Raw genomic sequence first — 18,261 nt, forward strand, 5'->3', positions numbered from 1 at the left:
TCGGGATGTTTATTCCTCAGGTGCTGGAAAAGATTTGTTGTACTGCTGCTTTCAGCAGCAACAGCCTTGAAACATATTTTGCAGCAAGGCTTCGTCTGTCTTTCGTCTGTTGCATCAAAACCAAACCAGTTCCAAATGACAGAATTACCTGCGCCTTTCTTTGGAAGTAGTTCTCTGCAACACGCTGCCATGTTGTTTTGACCGTGTTACGCGGGGCGGGGGCTGGCTCATATAGTGCTACAGTAACCAACAAGGACAAAATGCGGGAAAGTCCCGCTTTTAAACTGCAAAATCAATAAATCGATTAAATCGATTTTTTTTCCACAGCCATAGATGAAATCAACACTGTGAAAGACATATTCTGGGAAATACAGTAAGATCTTATGGAGGCTTTAGTTAATGGTTGACTACTTTGGTGCAAACATGCTTGGTTCCTTGATTAGTTCCTTCTTAGAAAAAAAACAAACATTAATCATACTAAGTGTTCACAAAGAGAATGTGTTTCTTTTAATGTTACTCAGCGTTAATATTTGCTTTTTATAAACCAGTGTAAATGTATAAATTCTGAACAAAGTTCAGAACCTTACAATGAACAAACGATAACCTAAATCTAACACAGATAAGAGCTGTTCAGCTTTTGAACTCCATTGCAAGTTGTAACTGTACCTACCACCACATTTGCAGGCCTACAGCTTCTCTTTCAGTCAACACTTGTGATACCACCATAACAGAATACTTTCAAGGTGCAAATGCAGTTGATAGAGCATTATGGAAATAATTGATTAATTTATTATACATAATATATTTTGATTGAAAGGGAATTAAATATTATTTGTTCATTTATTGTTAATTTAAAGGCTTTTTATTATTTAATTATATGAATATTTGCTTGACATCCTTCTGTGGAAGCTGTGAGCGTGAATGATGTAGAGGGTCAGATCACCACAGTCTTTGATTGTGACTCTGCAGAATATCAGCTGTCTCACATATCTAAGGAAATAATTTTTATCTTATATTTTTCTTTTCTAATGTAAAGAAATACGCACAAGTACTGTATTTTAAAACACTCGTCTGATGTTACCTGGCATGAAAGAGGTATGGCACAATAGAGGTTACAGGAATAAATAGTTTCTAGTTTATTAACACCAGTAGATTACCGTTGCAGTTACATGTAAATATTGTATTTAGAAATTGTACCAATGTTACAGAAAAAAAAACAAAGTAAAGGAGGAAGGGATAGAGGAAGAGAGAAAAAAGCCAGAAACCAAGCTGCAGAGAGGCAGAGCGAAAGCAAGACTCAGAAACTCAGGGGAGAACTCCCCAGGTCCTGATGGAGCATGAAGTGAAGAGCAGCCTCAGTCCACAAGAGAAAACTCTTTTATACATTTGACTCCCAAAAAGTTCCCACAGACCAATCAGGATTTGTCCTTTGATGTGTCTGCCTGGAATTACCTGGAATTTCGCATCTTACTTTACAATTTTGTATGTGTGCATGGAAGAAAGACTTCTTAATAATGATGTCTCATGTCCATTACTTTGTGCAAGGACTGGTCATTAAAAACTATACCAAGATTCAGCACCTATACTAGACTGAGGTCATAGATGCATCATGATGAAACACATTCTCTCAGGAAGAAAAACAAGGTCTTCATTATCCTGCTGCATTCTAAAAGGGATGTAAACGAATCTGCATTGACGTAGACTTTACATGTGGAATATTGAAGAAAAGGAATGCTAAGATGAACATGCTAACGTGTTCATGCTAGTCATTGCTTATCATTGGAAAATCACTGCTGGAAATCCGTTTCAATAGAAAAAGTCCATGAAGTTTCCTGCCTCCCCGAATTCCACGAAGGCTTTCAGGTGTTTCCACTCCAGGGCGGCAGACAAGAGGAGACATGAGAGTGATGATGTGGGTGGTGTGGCCTGTTGTCCAGTTGACCACTCGGATCAGCTTTGCAGTTCCCCTCAGTGCCGTTCCATCACTCAGGAGGAGCCATGCTTGGCTCAGGAATTTTTAGGTTTTATGAAACCTGGGTGTAATGAGGAATGTAGTCGAGTCAAGTTTCTATCATCTGAGACTTTTAGTTAAAAAAGTAAAGCCTTTATACATTTTAATAAGAATCTGAATCAGAATCATATTTATTGGTCAAGTAAGTACAAGGACATACAAGGAATTTGATTCCGGTCTCTCAAGTTGTCAGGATCCAGTCCGAAATGGGGGTTACTCCGTTCCAGATCAGGATCAGGATCCGGACCGGAGTTTCATTGTTGTCATGTGTAATGTTCCCTAATCGTTTTCACCTGTGTAAAATGTATAAAGCTGCCCTGTTCGTTTCTGCCTGCGGTCAGGTCCTTGAAGTTATGTTCTGTGTTCACCAGTGTCTACGTCTCGGATGTCTCCCCTGTCCTGTGATTCACCATTAAACCCCTGTTCCGTGATGTCAGGTGAAAGTGTCCTTCATTCCTCGTCATTCCTCGTCACTCCACGTCCTCCTCTCCGTTCACCCGCCGCGTCATGCCCGCATGGACGTGACACAAGTACAGTGTAAAAAACACAGCAAGGATGTGTGTAAGTGTTATTGTACAAGTTGTGGAATTTGTTTGTGCTGCTTATAACTATATATACTGACTATAAATAAATATATGTAAGAATGTACATAGGTCTATAAATAAATAGGCAAAAAATTAATCCTATAAACAGAGTGTACATAAAGTGCACTGCAATGCTTAAGGTGATTTGCAGTGTGACAGTTCAGCTGTTTAGGACGGAGATGGCGAGGGGGAAGAAGCTGTTCCTGTGTTGGCTGTTCCTGGTCTGCATTTCTATAACGTCTGCCAGAGGGCAGCAGGTCAAAAAGTCTGTGTCCAGGGTGTGAGGGGTCTGAGATGATTTTCCCTGCCCTTTTCCTGGATATTGAGAGGTACTGATCCTTGATGGAGAGCAGGGGGCACCGGTGATCCTTTCTGCTGTCCGCACAGTCTCTTTTAGTGGCTGCTCCATGGAGGAGCACAAGACAGACTCAATGACTGCAGTGTAGAACTGGATCAGCAGCTCCTGTGGAAGACTGTACTTCCCCAGTTGCCTCAGGAAGTACATCCTCTGCTGAGGATGGTGAAGATGTTGGTCTCCCACTTCAGGTCCTGGGATTTTGGTGGTGCCCAGGAACTTGAAGGTCTCCACAATAGACACCGGGCTGTCTGATATGGTGAGGGGGAGCAATGCTAAGGGATGTCTCCTGAAGTCCACCGTCATCTCCACAGTCTTGAGCGTGTTCAGTCCAGGCTGTGTTGACTGTACCAGAGTACCAGCCGCTCAACTTCGTGATTTTTAGATGCAGCTTCAAAAACAGACCAATCAGTGCAGTCAAAACAGTCTTGCAGTTCCTGCATTGGTCCACTTCTTCACAGTTTTGACCACAGGCTCGGCCCGTTTGGGTTGTTGCCTGTAAACTGGAATAAGATGGACCAGGCAGTGATCAGAATGTCCCAAAGCTGGCCGGGGAACAGAGCGATATGCATCTTTTATGGTGGTGTAACAGTGGTCCAGTGTGATTTTTTTTTTTTTTTTTTCCCTGGTGGGTCAATCAATGTGTTTTCTGTGTTTTGGGACTTCATGATTCAGTTCTGCTCTGTTGAAGTGATTTCATGAAGGCCATTCATGCTTTTATTACATCGCAGCCTGACTACTGCAATGCTTTTTATTTTGGTCAGTTAGTCCAGAATACTGCAGCGTATAAAGAGTTAACACATTTAAAATAATTTTACTAGTTTTCAGCTGTTTAGGAGGGAGATGGCGAGGGGGAAGAAGCTGTTCCTGTGTCGGGTGGTCCTGGTCTGCATTTCTATAAATAGACAGGCCCCACCATACATAACAGATCTTGTTCATCTTCAGCCAACCACTAGATTTTTGAGATCTAACAGCAATGACCTCCTGCACATCCCACGATCACACCTAAAGCAGAGGGGTGACAGAGCCTTCGCTATTGCTCTGCCCCACTTATTGAATCAATATATTTTATTACATTATTACAAAAAGTTAAAAGCTCTTCTTCATTATTAACAGACCATATAAGCTAAACTCTGAAAGAGTTCATAGCCCAACCCGAACCATAAAAGCACGTTTTCCCATTCATCACCTGAGGACTTTAATGAAGTGGTGGAAACATACTGACGAAAGAAGTATGCACAATTCTACATGTTGTAACCTGGCTTACCAGGACTGTTAACAGCTACACACGTTGGGAACAAGGAGATAAGATCGCTGTCACATTCTTCCAAAGAAGGAAGCTTTCAAGCATGCAAAAACCTGTTATTTTATACTAGAATAACATGTACAGTCCCTGACTTTACTTTACTTTAATTTATTTTGCAGATGCTTTTATCCAAAGCGACTTACAGGAGGAATTTGACAAAAATAAAATGAGCCATGTCTTGTAAAAAAAAATCTTGATTAGAAATATATTTCAGTGGCACTTCAAGTCAATTTTTAGACAAGCGACAAGACTTTTGTCATGGACTGTACATGTGCAAAGTTACACATAACACAACCTTAAATTAACTTTTTATTTCATCCCTTCCTAACAATTGAGCAGTAATCTAATGGATACAACAATACAAATAAAGGAGTGTGTGGTTTTCATGTTAAGAGAACATGCTAACATAAAATTTAATATGCTAACATAGAGAACATGCTAAAATCATTTGGGAACAGATGTAATGAGGTAAAAGGGAGAATAAAGAGCTGGGAGAGTTGCAGTCGACTGTCCTCCAGAAACACAAGGTTGAAAAAGACAGTCCATGTGATTCCATGTGTGGCCCAGCAGTATGAAGCGCTGATAACACAGTGTTACAGATCCCACAGTGCAGTGCTTCAGCTGCCTTGCCAAATCTTTACACTGCAGCAGAACCTGTACAAGGTGGAATATGGGTTTTGAAGCAGTTCAAAATTCTTTTTTCATGCTTCGAAGTCACCAAAGCACTGTGAATAGGGCTCTCAGTTTGTGAGCAAAGTGCGCACATTATGGGATGCAACAGCAAGCAATAAAATGTAAGCCTTTGTATGAGACAGACAAACAATGAGGAAAACGTTCTACACTTTAGACATGTTTTCATGGATGTCTTCCCTGTCCTGTTGATCATGTATTAAACTCCTGGAGAATGGGACTGTCGGATTCTGGGCTGAATTGTGGTCAGTGGAGGGGCAAGAGTTCGGCTTCATTGGGGTCAAAAACGTACGGCAGACAAGTGAAATACAGAAGAAGTTAGGGAAATTGGGAAGCCCTGGTTGTTTTGAGTAAATAAATTCAACGGGACAACGTAACGCAGCCCTAGCTTCTCGGTGTCCGATGTCATGGGCAGGCCCCAAGTTGAGACCCACACCCTGTCCCACAGTGGAAGATCAGCACCAGCTGTGATGTCGGTTCGCTATTGGTACCTGTCCCTGAGTCTGTGGGAAACTAGATTGATTAGCGGCCAGTCGTGGCCTCGATTAGGGACAGGCCTGAGGCTGCTGAGACATGCTGATTTCGGGCAAGTGCTGTGTGTAGGAGTTAACTGTTCAGTATTAACTATGTCTAGAGATCTTTATGGCCCTCACGCCATGTTCATTTTCATACGATGTTTAATATAAAAAACAAATAAACTTACTATATATTACTTACTCCAAAGCACGGTTGCAGCAGCCCAAGCCAATTTCAGGACAGTGGTGACTGGAGTGTCAACCCACCTCAAAGAAAACAAAAAAATGACAAAATAAATATTATTTATACTTAATAATCAGCTATTGTCTTGAAACTGCCAAAAAAATGCAAACCTGGTAGCCCCCTCTGAGCAAGATGATTGGCTCTGTATAGCTCAGCCCACTCTAAGAACTCAGCAAGTATTCTTCTCACACGCACACTCGCTCTTTCTCTCTCACCTCTTGCACAGCTTTCATAAATATAAAAGAGGCTTCAAATGCTGAAAAGGTGGGAGCATTACCATCAACTGCGAGACCAACTTATTTTTTGGTTCTTTCAGTGATAAAATGTCTTCTTGCAAAGTGGACAGAGGAGTATGGGTCCTCTATGAGCATCGAAACAGAGGTGGAGGTTCAATTGAGGCCAGAGCTGGACAACCACGTCCCAATTTAGGATGAATTGACAACCAAGTATTTTATTTATAATGAAATCTCTTTCCAGTATGTCCCGCCTCTGCACTTCTTTTCCCCGTCAGCTAGCCGGCATGACAATTGGGCTGGCTCCCTGGCATGGGCTGGGGTTGGCTCCCTGGCGTGGCGGCCCTGGTTCCTCGGGCTGGCTCCCCGGCGTGGCGGCCCCGGACCCTCGAACATGCACACAGAAATCAGGGCCGATCCCGGTCCCGGAGCCTCTGGTGACCGTTCCAGGCACCCCAGACTGGTGCCTTCAGGGACCACGCAACTTCTCTCGCTGCACGTCCCTGCTGGCAGAGCAGCCAGCTTCCCTCCCTGCATCGCGCAGGGAGACAGTCCTGGAACCTCCGGCGACTTTCCCGGCACTCCAGGCTAATACCTTCTGGGAAAATGCAGCCCCTCTCACTGCACATCCCTGGTGCCAAGGTGGGGGTATTGCCATAATATCCGGCTAGCCTCTTCTGCATCTGTTGGTACAAGCAGGCCCTCTTCCTGCCTGCCCCAGCTGGGTCCTCATGCCTACCATGGGGCTCTATGGCACACTGCCCCTCTGCAGACGGACCCAGGCCTATGCCTGGCCCGCCCTCCTCATCGGCTACCAGAGGACCCAGCTCCGTCGCTTCCCTACCTCCCCTCCTCTTAAGAGGACCCCCCCAACCGAACTGCACCCCCCAAAAAATCCTTTGGGGGAGCACTCCCCCCCCGGCTGGACTTAGAGGTACCTTGGGGCTCGTCCACCTCATTCTGGACTCCCTCTCTGGGGTTCGGCGCCGCTGCTGGGTCGCCATCTGGTGGACAAAAAGAGGGGAAGTGGCGACATACGAACACACACTCACAGAAGGAGACAGACAGTCTGGCTCCCTCTCTGGGCTCTCCGGGACCTCCTCAGCCCTCCAGTGCTGGGCCTTCTTGCACCAGATCCTGACTGGCGCTGGATGTGGTGGAGGGGCAGAGTTCGATCCCTGGCTCAGGTTCTGGCCTATCAAACTCCACCCTCAGTCTCTGCTGAAACTCTCTGCAAAAACTCATTCTGTCTGTCTCTCCCCGCTGGCAGAGGGCTGCGCCCCAGCCCCATGCTGACCCAGATTGGCATGTACCCATCGTCTTCGCTCCGCCCACTCACCCGCCGACGTTGCTGCTTCCGGGTTTCGCGGATTCTCCACTCACCATGGCTCATCAGGGAGAAAGCGCTCCACCAGAATGGGTGGCGCGTCTCTCCGTTATTATCCGCTTTCTGAGCGCCGGGCTGCGTCATTTGCGGCGCTTCTTCTCCTCTGCTTTTTTGGGTACAGCGACGGCATTCTGTCACGCCGGTGAGCTGACAGGGGAAGGAAGCACAGCGGCGGGACATGCTGGGAAAGGGATTTATTATAAATACAATAAAAAAAAAGAACACGTTGGCCGAAAAGGGAAAAAAAGGGGGACAACGTAAACAAACCCGCAGGAGTGTGGCAATTGCCAGAACTCAAAATACATACACATACATCGTTGCCAGGTCAAGTTCACGAAAATGCTGTCTCTCCCGAAGGGGCGGAAATGCTGTCCGGATTGGGCACAGATGATGAGTCCAGGTGCCATCAATCCTGACACAGGGAAGTAACAGGGGTGTGAATAGCAAACTGAAAGATTATGTTTGATGCAGTTTTTTTTTACTTATGTATACCCACAATGCATTACTGCAAGAACCTAGAACTCAGAACAGATGTAACACACATTGCACAACACGCCAACGACACCCCACTGTGAGTATGTAACATTCTCCCCCCCAATCAGGAGGAACAACACAATATAAATGGGAGACTGGGGTGGACTCCCCAGAACACCAGCATAGCCATTTGGATTATTCTGGTACGTGACAGGCTATGCCTCAGCAGTATTCAGATTGCAGAGACTAGAGGTCACTCAAGAACCGGGGCAGTGGTAGCCTAGCGGTTAAGGAAGCAGCCCCGTAAACAGAAGGTTGCTGGTTCGAATCCCGATCCGCCAAGGTGCCACTGAGGTGCCACTGAGCAAAGCACCGTCCCCACACACTGCTCCCCGGGCGCTTGTCATGGCTGCCCACTGCTCACACAGGGTGATGGGTTAAAAATAAATCCTAGGCGATTTTGCCTAAAAAAAAATCTTCGGTTTTTAAAGAAAAATTCGAGTTTCGATTCAATTTTCGTTTTTTTTCCCAATGCACTTAAAAATGGCTGCAGACATCAGATATTGTATCAAAAGTGCAACTTTATTGCTATGGATGTCCTCAAGAGTTAAAATGCTTAGAATCCCAAAACAAAAAGTAAATGAGGCTCTGTCATTCAACAATTTCAAGCTTTAACCCAGGTTTAAGCAAAAGTGCAACAACTTAACAGTAGCTTAAATTTTCTCAGTATAGTGTGAATATAAAAAATGAAACATGCCTGTGTTTGCATGCATCTTTTCCCGAGTTGTATTGTACAGGTGAGGCAGCGGTACATCGGCGAAATATTTGCGACTGGGGACAACGTACCTCGCATCTAATACTTTCAGCATGTGATTAAAGCCTCGCTTTTCGACAGAATAAATTGGCAGCATGTCTGTGGCAATATAAAACGTGATCGCCTCTGTAATCACTTTCCATCGCGCTCCGTTCTTATCATAAGGCACACAGTTTGTAAAGCTGTCAGGAAGTGTAGTTTGCTTTTTAGCAGGTGTGCTAGAGGAGCCGTTTTCTTCGGGATGTTTATTCCTCAGGTGCTGGAAAAGATTTGTTGTACTGCTGCTTTCAGCAGCAACAGCCTTGAAACATATTTTGCAGCAAGGCTTCGTCTGTCTTTCGTCTGTTGCATCAAAACCAAACCAGTTCCAAATGACAGAATTACCTGCGCCTTTCTTTGGAAGTAGTTCTCTGCAACACGCTGCCATGTTGTTTTGACCGTGTTACGCGGGGCGGGGGCTGGCTCATATAGTGCTACAGTAACCAACAAGGACAAAATGCGGGAAAGTCCCGCTTTTAAACTACAAAATCAATAAATCGATTAAATCGATTTTTTTCCACAGCCATAGATGAAATCAACACTGTGAAAGACATATTCTGGGAAATACAGTAAGATCTTATGGAGGCTTTAGTTAATGGTTGACTACTTTGGTGCAAACATGCTTGGTTCCTTGATTAGTTCCTTCTTAGAAAAAAAACAAACATTAATCATACTAAGTGTTCACAAAGAGAATGTGTTTCTTTTAATGTTACTCAGCGTTAATATTTGCTTTTTATAAACCAGTGTAAATGTATAAATTCTGAACAAAGTTCAGAACCTTACAATGAACAAACGATAACCTAAATCTAACACAGATAAGAGCTGTTCAGCTTTTGAACTCCATTGCAAGTTGTAACTGTACCTACCACCACATTTGCAGGCCTACAGCTTCTCTTTCAGTCAACACTTGTGATACCACCATAACAGAATACTTTCAAGGTGCAAATGCAGTTGATAGAGCATTATGGAAATAATTGATTAATTTATTATACATAATATATTTTGATTGAAAGGGAATTAAATATTATTTGTTCATTTATTGTTAATTTAAAGGCTTTTTATTATTTAATTATATGAATATTTGCTTGACATCCTTCTGTGGAAGCTGTGAGCGTGAATGATGTAGAGGGTCAGATCACCACAGTCTTTGATTGTGACTCTGCAGAATATCAGCTGTCTCACATATCTAAGGAAATAATTTTTATCTTATATTTTTCTTTTCTAATGTAAAGAAATACGCACAAGTACTGTATTTTAAAACACTCGTCTGATGTTACCTGGCATGAAAGAGGTATGGCACAATAGAGGTTACAGGAATAAATAGTTTCTAGTTTATTAACACCAGTAGATTACCGTTGCAGTTACATGTAAATATTGTATTTAGAAATTGTACCAATGTTACAGAAAAAAAAAACAAAGTAAAGGAGGAAGGGATAGAGGAAGAGAGAAAAAAGCCAGAAACCAAGCTGCAGAGAGGCAGAGCGAAAGCAAGACTCAGAAACTCAGGGGAGAACTCCCCAGGTCCTGATGGAGCATGAAGTGAAGAGCAGCCTCAGTCCACAAGAGAAAACTCTTTTATACATTTGACTCCCAAAAAGTTCCCACAGACCAATCAGGATTTGTCCTTTGATGTGTCTGCCTGGAATTACCTGGAATTTCGCATCTTACTTTACAATTTTGTATGTGTGCATGGAAGAAAGACTTCTTAATAATGATGTCTCATGTCCATTACTTTGTGCAAGGACTGGTCATTAAAAACTATACCAAGATTCAGCACCTATACTAGACTGAGGTCATAGATGCATCATGATGAAACACATTCTCTCAGGAAGAAAAACAAGGTCTTCATTATCCTGCTGCATTCTAAAAGGGATGTAAACGAATCTGCATTGACGTAGACTTTACATGTGGAATATTGAAGAAAAGGAATGCTAAGATGAACATGCTAACGTGTTCATGCTAGTCATTGCTTATCATTGGAAAATCACTGCTGGAAATCCGTTTCAATAGAAAAAGTCCATGAAGTTTCCTGCCTCCCCGAATTCCACGAAGGCTTTCAGGTGTTTCCACTCCAGGGCGGCAGACAAGAGGAGACATGAGAGTGATGATGTGGGTGGTGTGGCCTGTTGTCCAGTTGACCACTCGGATCAGCTTTGCAGTTCCCCTCAGTGCCGTTCCATCACTCAGGAGGAGCCATGCTTGGCTCAGGAATTTTTAGGTTTTATGAAACCTGGGTGTAATGAGGAATGTAGTCGAGTCAAGTTTCTATCATCTGAGACTTTTAGTTAAAAAAGTAAAGCCTTTATACATTTTAATAAGAATCTGAATCAGAATCATATTTATTGGTCAAGTAAGTACAAGGACATACAAGGAATTTGATTCCGGTCTCTCAAGTTGTCAGGATCCAGTCCGAAATGGGGGTTACTCCGTTCCAGATCAGGATCAGGATCCGGACCGGAGTTTCATTGTTGTCATGTGTAATGTTCCCTAATCGTTTTCACCTGTGTAAAATGTATAAAGCTGCCCTGTTCGTTTCTGCCTGCGGTCAGGTCCTTGAAGTTATGTTCTGTGTTCACCAGTGTCTACGTCTCGGATGTCTCCCCTGTCCTGTGATTCACCATTAAACCCCTGTTCCGTGATGTCAGGTGAAAGTGTCCTTCATTCCTCGTCATTCCTCGTCACTCCACGTCCTCCTCTCCGTTCACCCGCCGCGTCATGCCCGCATGGACGTGACACAAGTACAGTGTAAAAAACACAGCAAGGATGTGTGTAAGTGTTATTGTACAAGTTGTGGAATTTGTTTGTGCTGCTTATAACTATATATACTGACTATAAATAAATATATGTAAGAATGTACATAGGTCTATAAATAAATAGGCAAAAAATTAATCCTATAAACAGAGTGTACATAAAGTGCACTGCAATGCTTAAGGTGATTTGCAGTGTGACAGTTCAGCTGTTTAGGACGGAGATGGCGAGGGGGAAGAAGCTGTTCCTGTGTTGGCTGTTCCTGGTCTGCATTTCTATAACGTCTGCCAGAGGGCAGCAGGTCAAAAAGTCTGTGTCCAGGGTGTGAGGGGTCTGAGATGATTTTCCCTGCCCTTTTCCTGGATATTGAGAGGTACTGATCCTTGATGGAGAGCAGGGGGCACCGGTGATCCTTTCTGCTGTCCGCACAGTCTCTTTTAGTGGCTGCTCCATGGAGGAGCACAAGACAGACTCAATGACTGCAGTGTAGAACTGGATCAGCAGCTCCTGTGGAAGACTGTACTTCCCCAGTTGCCTCAGGAAGTACATCCTCTGCTGAGGATGGTGAAGATGTTGGTCTCCCACTTCAGGTCCTGGGATTTTGGTGGTGCCCAGGAACTTGAAGGTCTCCACAATAGACACCGGGCTGTCTGATATGGTGAGGGGGAGCAATGCTAAGGGATGTCTCCTGAAGTCCACCGTCATCTCCACAGTCTTGAGCGTGTTCAGTCCAGGCTGTGTTGACTGTACCAGAGTACCAGCCGCTCAACTTCGTGATTTTTAGATGCAGCTTCAAAAACAGACCAATCAGTGCAGTCAAAACAGTCTTGCAGTTCCTGCATTGGTCCACTTCTTCACAGTTTTGACCACAGGCTCGGCCCGTTTGGGTTGTTGCCTGTAAACTGGAATAAGATGGACCAGGCAGTGATCAGAATGTCCCAAAGCTGGCCGGGGAACAGAGCGATATGCATCTTTTATGGTGGTGTAACAGTGGTCCAGTGTGATTTTTTTTTTTTTTTTTCCCTGGTGGGTCAATCAATGTGTTTTCTGTGTTTTGGGACTTCATGATTCAGTTCTGCTCTGTTGAAGTGATTTCATGAAGGCCATTCATGCTTTTATTACATCGCAGCCTGACTACTGCAATGCTTTTTATTTTGGTCAGTTAGTCCAGAATACTGCAGCGTATAAAGAGTTAACACATTTAAAATAATTTTACTAGTTTTCAGCTGTTTAGGAGGGAGATGGCGAGGGGGAAGAAGCTGTTCCTGTGTCGGGTGGTCCTGGTCTGCATTTCTATAAATAGACAGGCCCCACCATACATAACAGATCTTGTTCATCTTCAGCCAACCACTAGATTTTTGAGATCTAACAGCAATGACCTCCTGCACATCCCACGATCACACCTAAAGCAGAGGGGTGACAGAGCCTTCGCTATTGCTCTGCCCCACTTATTGAATCAATATATTTTATTACATTATTACAAAAAGTTAAAAGCTCTTCTTCATTATTAACAGACCATATAAGCTAAACTCTGAAAGAGTTCATAGCCCAACCCGAACCATAAAAGCACGTTTTCCCATTCATCACCTGAGGACTTTAATGAAGTGGTGGAAACATACTGACGAAAGAAGTATGCACAATTCTACATGTTGTAACCTGGCTTACCAGGACTGTTAACAGCTACACACGTTGGGAACAAGGAGATAAGATCGCTGTCACATTCTTCCAAAGAAGGAAGCTTTCAAGCATGCAAAAACCTGTTATTTTATACTAGAATAACATGTACAGTCCCTGACTTTACTTTACTTTAATTTATTTTGCAGATGCTTTTATCCAAAGCGACTTACAGGAGGAATTTGACAAAAATAAAATGAGCCATGTCTTGTAAAAAAAAATCTTGATTAGAAATATATTTCAGTGGCACTTCAAGTCAATTTTTAGACAAGCGACAAGACTTTTGTCATGGACTGTACATGTGCAAAGTTACACATAACACAACATTAAATTAACTTTTTATTTCATCCCTTCCTAACAATTGAGCAGTAATCTAATGGATACAACAATACAAATAAAGGAGTGTGTGGTTTTCATGTTAAGAGAACATGCTAACATAAAATTTAATATGCTAACATAGAGAACATGCTAAAATCATTTGGGAACAGATGTAATGAGGTAAAAGGGAGAATAAAGAGCTGGGAGAGTTGCAGTCGACTGTCCTCCAGAAACACAAGGTTGAAAAAGACAGTCCATGTGATTCCATGTGTGGCCCAGCAGTATGAAGCGCTGATAACACAGTGTTACAGATCCCACAGTGCAGTGCTTCAGCTGCCTTGCCAAATCTTTACACTGCAGCAGAACCTGTACAAGGTAGAATATGGGTTTTGAAGCAGTTCAAAATTCTTTTTTCATGCTTCGAAGTCACCAAAGCACTGTGAATAGGGCTCTCAGTTTGTGAGCAAAGTGCGCACATTATGGGATGCAACAGCAAGCAATAAAATGTAAGCCTTTGTATGAGACAGACAAACAATGAGGAAAACGTTCTACACTTTAGACATGTTTTCATGGATGTCTTCCCTGTCCTGTTGATCATGTATTAAACTCCTGGAGAATGGGACTGTCGGATTCTGGGCTGAATTGTGGTCAGTGGAGGGGCAAGAGTTCGGCTTCATTGGGGTCAAAAACGTACGGCAGACAAGTGAAATACAGAAGAAGTTAGGGAAATTGGGAAGCCCTGGTTGTTTTGAGTAAATAAATTCAACGGGACAACGTAACGGGGCCCTAGCTTCTCGGTGTCCGATGTCATGGGCAGGCCCCAAGTTGAGACCCACACCCTGTCCCACAGTGGAAGATCAGCACCAGCTGTGATGTCGGTTCGCTATTGGTACCTGTCCCTGAGTCTGTGGGAAACTAGATTGATTAGCGGCCAGTCGTGGCCTCGATTAGGGACAGGCCTGAGGCTGCTGAGACATGCTGATTTCGGGCAAGTGCTGTGTGTAGGAGTTAACTGTTCAGTATTAACTATGTCTAGAGATCTTTATGGCCCTCACGCCATGTTCATTTTCATACGATGTTTAATATAAAAAACAAATAAACTTACTATATATTACTTACTCCAAAGCACGGTTGCAGCAGCCCAAGCCAATTTCAGGACAGTGGTGACTGGAGTGTCAACCCACCTCAAAGAAAACAAAAAAATGACAAAATAAATATTATTTATACTTAATAATCAGCTATTGTCTTGAAACTGCCAAAAAAAATGCAAACCTGGTAGCCCCCTCTGAGCAAGATGATTGGCTCTGTATAGCTCAGCCCACTCTAAGAACTCAGCAAGTATTCTTCTCACACGCACACTCGCTCTTTCTCTCTCACCTCTTGCACAGCTTTCATAAATATAAAAGAGGCTTCAAATGCTGAAAAGGTGGGAGCATTACCATCAACTGCGAGACCAACTTATTTTTTGGTTCTTTCAGTGATAAAATGTCTTCTTGCAAAGTGGACAGAGGAGTATGGGTCCTCTATGAGCATCGAAACAGAGGTGGAGGTTCAATTGAGGCCAGAGCTGGACAACCACGTCCCAATTTAGGATGAATTGACAACCAAGTATTTTATTTATAATGAAATCTCTTTCCAGTATGTCCCGCCTCTGCACTTCTTTTCCCCGTCAGCTAGCCGGCATGACAATTGGGCTGGCTCCCTGGCATGGGCTGGGGTTGGCTCCCTGGCGTGGCGGCCCTGGTTCCTCGGGCTGGCTCCCCGGCGTGGCGGCCCCGGACCCTCGAACATGCACACAGAAATCAGGGCCGATCCCGGTCCCGGAGCCTCTGGCGACCGTTCCAGGCACCCCAGACTGGTGCCTTCAGGGACCACGCAACTTCTCTCGCTGCACGTCCCTGCTGGCAGAGCAGCCAGCTTCCCTCCCTGCATCGCGCAGGGAGACGGTCCTGGAACCTCCGGCGACTTTCCCGGCACTCCAGGCTAATACCTTCTGGGAAAATGCAGCCCCTCTCACTGCACATTCCTGGTGCCAAGGTGGGGGTATTGCCATAATATCCGGCTAGCCTCCTCTGCATCCGTTGGGATGGATGGGGCTCTATGGCACACCGCCCCTACCATGGGCCTCTATGGCACACTGCCCCTCTGCAGACGGATCCAGGCCTATGCCTGGCCCGCCATCCTCATCGGCTACCAGAGGACCCAGCTCCGTCGCTTCCCTACCTCCCCTCCCCTTAGGAGGACCCCCCCAACCCAAACTGCACCCCCCAAAAAATCCTTTGGGGGAGCACTCCCCCCTGGCTGGACTTAGAGGTACCTTGGGCTCGTCCACCTCATTCTGGACTCCCTCCCTGGGATTCGGTGCTGCTGCTGGGTCGCCATCTGGTGTACAAAAACAGGTGAAGTTGGGGCGACATACGAACACAAATGCCACACACACACTCACAGACAGAGACAGACAGAGACAGTCTGGCTCCCTCTCTGGGCTCTCCGGGACCTCCTCAGCCCTCCAGTGCTGGGCCTTCTTGCACTAGCACTGGAACCTTGCCAGCAGAGCGCAGAGTTTCTGGCTCGACATGGCGAAGATCGTGGGGGTCACATCCTCTGCGCTCGCTGCCCACGTCACTTCCTCGCTGCTGCCGACGCCATCATCTTCGCTCCGCCCACTCACCAGCCGATTTTGCCGCTTCCGGGTTTCGCGGATTCTCCAGGGGTCGACGTCATCACGTGGTGCCACTCACCATGGCTCATCAGGGAGAAAGCGCTCCACCAGAACGGGTGGCGCGTCTCTCCGTTGGTGTCCGCTTTCTGAGTGCCGGGCTGTGTCATTCGCGTCGCTTCTTCTCCTCTGCTTCTTTCCTCTGCGCTTTTGGGTAGAGCGACGGCATTCTGTCATGCCGGTGAGCTGACAGGGGAAGGAAACGCAGTGGCGGGACATGCTGGAAAAGGGATTTATTATAAATACAATAAAAAAAAAGAACACGATGGCCGAAAAGTGAAAAAAAGGGGGACAACGTAAACAAACCCGCAGGAGTGTGGCAATTGCCAGAACTCAAAATACATACACATACATCGTTGCCAGGTCAAGTTCACGAAAATGCTGTCTCTCCCGAAGGGGCAGAAATCCCCGGCTTTTAAATGCTGTCAGGATTGGGCACAGATGATGAGTCCAGGTGCCATCAATCCTGACACAGGGAAGTAACAGGGGTGTGAATAGTACACTGAAAGATTATGTTTGATGCAGTTTTTTTACTTATGTATACCCACAATGTATTACTGCAAGAACCTAGAACTCAGAACAGATGTAACACACATTGCACAACACGCCAACGACACCCCACTGTGAGTATGTAACATTCTCCCCCCCAATCAGGAGGAACAACACAATATAAATGGGAGACTGGGGTGGACTCCCCAGAACACTAGCATAGCCATTTGGATTATTCTGGTACATGACAGGCTATACCTCAGCAGTATTCAGATTGCAGAGACTAGAGGTCACTCAAGAATGCATAATGCATAGTAGTCCAACGATGAAATCAACAAATATGAAAGACCTATTCTGGGAAATACAGTAAGATCTTATGGAGGCTTTAGTTAATGGATGACTACTTTGGTGCAAACATGCTTGGTTCCTTGATTGGTTCCTTCTTAAAAAAAAAAAATTCATCATACTAAGTTTTCACAAAGAGAATGTATTTCTTTTAATGTTACTCAGTGTTTATATTTGCTTTTTATAAACCAGTGTAAATGTATACATTCTGAACAAAGTTCAGAACCTTACAATGAACAAACTGATAACCTAAGTCTAACACAGTTAAGAGCTGTTCAGCTTTTGAACTCCATTGCAAGTTGTAACTGTACCTACCACCACATTTGCAGGCCTACAGCTTCTGTTTCAGTCAACACTTGTGATACCACCATAACAGAATACTTTCAAGGTGCAAATGCATTTCATAGAGCATTATGGAAATAATTGATTCAGTTATTATACATAGTATATATTTTGATTGAAAAGAAATTAGTTATTATTTGTTCATTTATTGTTAATTTAAAGGCTTTTTTTTATTTAAATATATGAATATTTGCTTGACATCCTTCTGTGGAAGCTGTTTGCGTGAATGATGTAGAGCATCAGAGCACCACAGTCTATGATTGTGACTCTGCAGAATATCAGCTGTCTAAGGAAATAATTTTTATCTTATATTTTTCTTTTCTAATGTAAAGAAATATGCACAAGCACTTTATTTTAAAACACTCGTCTGATGTTACCTGGCATGAAAGAGATATGGCACAATAGAGGTTACAGGAATAAATAGTTTCTAGTTTATTAACACCAGTAGATTACTATTGCAGTTACATGTAAATATTGCATTTAGAAATTGTACCAATGTTACAGAAAAAAAAACAAAGTAAAGGAGGAAGGGATAGAGGAAGAGAGAAAAAAGCCAGAAACCAAGCTGCAGAGAGGCAGAGCGAAAGCAAGACTCAGAAACTCAGGGGAGAACCTCCCAACTCCTGATGGAGCATGAAGTGAAGAGCAGCCTCAGTCCACAAGAGAAAACTCTTTTATACATTTGACTCCCAAAAAGTTCCCACAGACCGATCAGGATTTGTCCTTTGATGTGTGTGCCTGGAATTACCTGGAATTTCACATCTTACTCTACAATTTTGTATGTGTGCATGGAAGAAAGACTTCTTAATAAAGATGTCTCATGTCCCTTACTTTGTGCAAGGACTGGTCATTAAAAATTATACCAAGATTCAGCACCTATACTAGACTGAGGTCATAGATGCATCATGAGGAAACACACATTCTCTCAGGAAGAAAAACAAGCTCTTCATTATTATGCTGCATTCTAAAAGGGA

The 18,261-nt window shown here is 44.0% G+C and overlaps 1 long non-coding RNA gene across 1 annotated transcript; it reads right to left on the reverse strand.

Annotated features, from left to right (window-relative positions):
* Nucleotides 1-12,899: 12,899 nt before the first annotated feature.
* On the reverse strand, nt 12,900-17,672 carry LOC114803264 (uncharacterized). Its single transcript, XR_003751898.1, has 3 exons — nt 15,710-17,672; nt 14,498-14,576; nt 12,900-13,758 (listed from the first exon to the last, which is right to left on the reverse strand). It is a non-coding gene; the product is annotated as an uncharacterized LOC114803264 (long non-coding RNA).
* Nucleotides 17,673-18,261: the final 589 nt, after the last annotated feature.

The sequence above is a fragment of the Denticeps clupeoides genome, chromosome 14, assembly GCF_900700375.1.
Source record: "Denticeps clupeoides chromosome 14, fDenClu1.1, whole genome shotgun sequence".
NCBI lineage: Eukaryota > Metazoa > Chordata > Actinopteri > Clupeiformes > Denticipitidae > Denticeps > Denticeps clupeoides.